Source organism: Rhincodon typus, chromosome 3, assembly GCF_021869965.1.
Source record: "Rhincodon typus isolate 14 chromosome 3, sRhiTyp1.1, whole genome shotgun sequence".
Classification (NCBI taxonomy): Eukaryota; Metazoa; Chordata; class Chondrichthyes; order Orectolobiformes; family Rhincodontidae; genus Rhincodon; species Rhincodon typus.
Window position 1 is genome coordinate 103,682,320 of NC_063334.1, and position 5,077 is coordinate 103,687,396.

At 43.0% G+C, this 5,077-nt stretch overlaps 1 protein-coding gene and 1 long non-coding RNA gene across 2 annotated transcripts in view; one reads left to right on the forward strand and one right to left on the reverse strand.

Annotated features, from left to right (window-relative positions):
- Positions 1 to 461: 461 nt before the first annotated feature.
- Positions 462 to 1,916, reverse strand: LOC125482825. The gene is made up of 3 exons (XR_007261808.1): positions 1,717 to 1,916; positions 1,508 to 1,591; positions 462 to 1,217 (listed from the first exon to the last, which is right to left on the reverse strand). It is a non-coding gene; the product is annotated as an uncharacterized LOC125482825 (long non-coding RNA).
- Positions 1,917 to 2,474: 558 nt separating this feature from the next.
- LOC125481939 (erbin-like) overlaps positions 2,475 to 5,077 on the forward strand; it is a 193,217-nt gene continuing 190,614 nt past the window's right edge. Inside the window, exon 1 of the mRNA XM_048593886.1 lies at positions 2,475 to 3,189. The gene's annotated coding sequence lies outside the window, so the exon portion shown is untranslated. The remainder of the gene's footprint in view (positions 3,190 to 5,077) is intronic.

Below are 5,077 nucleotides of genomic sequence, written 5' to 3' on the forward strand. Positions count from 1 at the left end.
TTATTTGTGGGGCCTGCATTAATGTGCTTCTGTACTTATTTATATAATCATGCTCAATATGTAAGATACATTGCAGTCATTCACTCAGCTTACTTTGACAGAACCTCCTAGCTCCAAAAACCTTTTTCTGGGGAAAAGTGCAGAATAGTCGGAGTATCCCATCACTGCCAAGGTATAGCTACAGCTTATCCACACTACCCTGACTTGAATGCACCCTCCCAACTTTATTACCTGGATGAAATCCTAAATGTCTAACACGGTTATAAGAACACCTTCCTCACAGGGATTGCAGTAGTTCAAGGAGAACAATGCGATCATATTGTTAGGGAAGGTAGGGATAGAGATAAAAGCTGCTTTGGCAGCATTGATCTCATTCTGTGAATAGCTTACAGAACATAGCAGATCCTATCTGAAAATACTAAGTTATCCAATGGCAATTTCTGAAACTACTATCAGACTGTTTAAAAAATCATTCTTATCGTGCTGTAGTCTATATTCACAAAACTAATTTTAAAAATCAATTTTATAGCATTGAGACAAATAAACGGTTTAATAATGTAAATACAAATAGTTCTTTTTTTAATTTTGATTTACAAAATGATGGAGTAAAACCCCTTAATGCTTTCATAGTATAGCTACATTGAAACGATAGACAGAAACTTGCTTGAACACGATGGCGCAGGTTCAAGGCAAGACCAGTGCCGTTCTTTTCGTAGATCTGACATTATACGTGCATAGAAGCCTATGCAGGGTGCAGACAGGAAAGTATTCAGGAAGGAAGGGTTGCACCGATGTCTCGGTTGTGAAGACAGATTCTGATAACACGATATAGTACACGGAGGAAACTAAAGGAGCAGTGTTGGTCCAAAGCAATTGCCTCAGAGATTGTGCTGCACAGCCAGCTTCGAATGCTTAACGGGTTCCATTTCTGGGGGGAAAACAGAACCTAACAAGCGCTGTACTATGATACATTAGTGAATCACAGCAGTTCAAACAAGCAGATGATACTGCATTTGAACCTTCCCATTTCCAGGCGACAGTATTTTCTAACACAGCGTATTTGTTTCTCCCTTCATAAAGCAGACGAGAATCAATTCGACGCGGACTGCATAGTCTCATGATTTCCTTGTCTCAGTTTCACGTTATACCTATTCACATCTTACATGCGAGAAGTATATTAAACAAAAGCGGATTCCACGCGTTGGACAAGTCAGCATCTGTGAAAGGAGGAATCAATTAAATGTAGTTACAGATTCAAGGGTTTCTGCGTGTCTCAGTATCTCTTTAAGATATATTCTACTTTGTCACAGAAAAAAAAATTATAAATGGCCCGGTGAAAAAATCACAGATGTGGCACAAAGCCTACATGAGCAAAACTTGGCTATCTCTTGGTCTTAGCCTACTGAATAGAATTTTTTAAAAATCGATTTGAGCAGGGTACAGCGAGTTCGAAATTGAGAGTGTTAAATAAATGCGAGTGAATTCATGTGGTGTCGGTGTTACAAACCGATGTTGTGGTGGCCAAGTCAGACAATGAATCTGATCCAAACAGAATGGCGTTCAATCCGTGCGACATGTTCCACACTTGTGCCTGTGCCAAAAAAATGAGTTTTCAGTCAGTCACCATCTCCTTCTCAAAAGCGTTTTGCCTCATATTATATGACAATGGCATATCTTATTTGGATTCGTAAAGCAAACTGGAAAAAAAATAATTACATTATTCTCTTCAGAACCCTTCTGTATGAGTGTAAGTGGGGTTTTTTTGCGTGCCAGCCCGGTTTTGGAGATTATTAACCGGCAGGAGGGGAGATTAAGAAAGACACAATGTAAGTGACTTGGCACAGTCTCCCCGCCTCAACTTCCCCCTTGAGCATCAACTTTGGTGCAAATGAGGACCACCGTCTGCTGGAAACTGATTTGAGTAAACCCACCTCCAGCCCCTCTCCATTCTCATCCTCATCCCCAATCCCATCACAATTCTCCCCCCACCCCCCAAAAAAAAACACCCAACCAGAGGAAAGGAAACTTTAAAGCAGAGACGTGGAAGAGACCGCCCCTGACCCAGGAGCAGGAGATGATTGGGACTGGGGTTGCTGATTGACAGGGGAGTGTGGAGACTGCAGCGTGTGGCTGTTTGAAATGTCAATCAAGGCGCCCAGGCGACATTGTAGCCGCTGGAGACAGCTGGCGCTGTTGCTTTATCTTGTCGGTGCATATCTGCCTGTGTTTCACTTCACATTCCCCCCCTCCTTCTCTAAACTACACACACACACACACCTCCTCCTTCTTCTCGGTCAGTGTGCTGTGTCTGCTGAGGAAGCAGCGGTTCTTACTGGCTGCTTTCTGTCTTTATTTGCCTGAGGCTCTGGGGAGTTGCGCGAAAACCTGGAGCGATGTGTTGCTGATCTTGTCTGCATCGTTAACAGAGCCAGACACGGAGGGAGGGGAGGGGAAGGGAAGTTGGGGAGGGGGGCGTGAAGAAATTCATTTCGGATGGATTTGGGTGCGGCAATCTTACAGTAAGAAAGGAGCCGGAGTTGGGGGGGGGAAGAGTTATTTAATAAAATAAAGCTGCAGCAGGAGGAAGAACCACATCAGCTCCTTCTTGAAGGTGAAACTGGTCTTTTTTTTTCCTGTCTCCCTTGTTGCAGTTTTTTTTCTTGACTTATCGAGTCTTGGGAAATGCTGTCGATTGCCCGCCGTTTCCTGCTTTGAAAGGACTTGGTACATTTTTCCCCTCTCCTCCTCCCACTGTCGTCTTTTACTCCATTTTAATTACTTTATTTTGCGTGCGAACCTTTAAATTCAGCGACGGATCTGAAAGTTACTTTCGAGACGACAAACCGCGAGAGACTTGGTTGCATCATCGGAGGGGAGGGGGGAAGAAAGAGAGAGGGGGAAAAAAAAAGACTTGAAAAACTTCGGCGCACAAAGGATTTAATTGGTCTAACTACCATCGACAGGGATCGGAGAGCTTGTGCTGAGAGCTCGCGAGTTTTTTCCTTTTTTGTTTTAATATTCAACCCCCCTCTTCAAAAAAAAGGGAAATTGTGCTTGGACCTGCCTCGGCTCTAAATTCCACATAAAGCCCAGCTCCCCCTCCCTCGGATCGAACCTTTGTGGATTGTTTTGAAGTTTAAATCGGAAGCCGATGAAGAAGCGGGCCGTCTGGATCAGTGGCGAGTGAAGGTAAAATGGCTTGTGTTTGGAATTTGTTTTCGGCTTGGTTTCTGCTCGCCTTCGGAGGGAAGGCCTACACACTCTTTTCCAACACCAACCCCCCCAAAAAAAACACGTAGTGCTGGGATAGCAGTCATGACCTACAGATCCAAACCCGGTATTTTAAAAAAAATACAAAACATAGCAATCTAAACGACAGATAAGTATTGTTTATTTGGTGAGAAGAGAAGGAAGTTTTGCATTCGAGGTGTTTAAACCTTGACCAGTTGAGGCTGTTCAAGGTCTAAACGTATCAGACAGGGATCCCTTTGTTTAACTTCAGGGCTTCAGCCGAAACAGCTTATTGCATCAACACTGGCATGTTCACAGTAACGGTGTTAAAAGATAAGTATTGTATTTACTTGCTCGGATAATTGGCTTAATATTAGGAAGAGGCAACTGGCATATCTTTTGGATGACAGGAAGCAACTGTTAACCCGTATTCCAACCCTCCCTTTCTGACGGAATCTTGACCTCGTTTTTAAATTCCTGCTGCCGGTCCGAAAAAAAAATCTAGTGTTGAAAATATTCGGAGTCGATCTTTATGTCCGTCTCAACAGAAAGGTTTTTATCTTTTGATGCACAGGTACGTGCAAACATGCTTGTGTTGATTTCACAGCTACCCATATGGTTTGAGATCAAAATTAAGTCGCTGTCTGTAGCTTTGAGTTAACAGAAGAGTGTAAGTATGTTTGAAGGTTTTGTTTGGTTTTGAGTTGCAGTTCCTTAGAGTTTAACTGAATCTTGGTGCTCTGTGGTTTGTAACTCACTGGAGTGTGAAGCTGTCATCAAAACTTTCAAAACAATAATGTTTGCTTCTTATGCACAATTCCCAGAAATATACTTTGTACAAGTGCTATAATACAACCAAAGGCATGTGCATAAACAGGTTGCCGTAATTTGCCTTTCATCAACAGGTTATATATGTATGGACGGAGGAGTGGAAGTGGCACTGTTGGTTTGTGGTGGTGCTGTGTTACAGTTCTCATAGACTAATGAATTGCTCTGGCAATGTGTACCTTTTACCTGCATGTTGTGATCTGGATCAATGGTTAATGATGTTGGAGGTTCCAGTGTTCTTTGTCACGTGGCTGACTAGGAATGTCTCCCACCCTTGCCATCTGTCACTGGCATGTGTTTGAAGGATTTGCAGGTTGAGATTCGATATTCCATTTGGGAGCCCTGCAGCCTTCTGGATTTAATATCAAGTTCAACAATTTTAGAGCTTGAGCACCTTTCTTCATTTTTACCCCACCTAAATGTACCAGGCCTTGTCATAACATAGACAACAAGGTGCAGGGCTGGATGAACACAGCAGGCCAAGCAGCATCGTAGGAGCAGAGAGGCTGACGTTTCGGGCCTAGACCCTTCATTGTCATAACATAGGCTGCTACCACACATTATCTATTGTTAGCTACTAATAGTTCCCATTAGCAGCTATTCATTCTCCTAGGCTGGTATTTATCCACTTCTTTGTCCAACTGTTTATCTTTCTCTTTGGGGTCTATCTCCACCTAATGTTTACTCCCACCCCCCACCTTCTGTATAAAACAAATCCTTTTCCTAGCTACCATCAATTCTGAAGGGTTACCGCACCTGAAACGTTAACTGTGATTTCTCTCCACAAATACTGCCGCACCTGCTGAGATTTTCCAGCAATTTTTGTTTTTGTTTAATGTCCAATCTGGTTGGCCACATTACAGATGCACTCTGCTTGACCATCAAGCCTTGGAATGGGATTTGAATCCAGAGCTTTTGGCTTAGACACAGGAACACTAACCACTATGCTAGAAGAAAAAAAGTTGCTGGAAAAGCTCAGCAGGTCTGGCAGCATCTGTGGAGGAGAAAACAGAGTTAA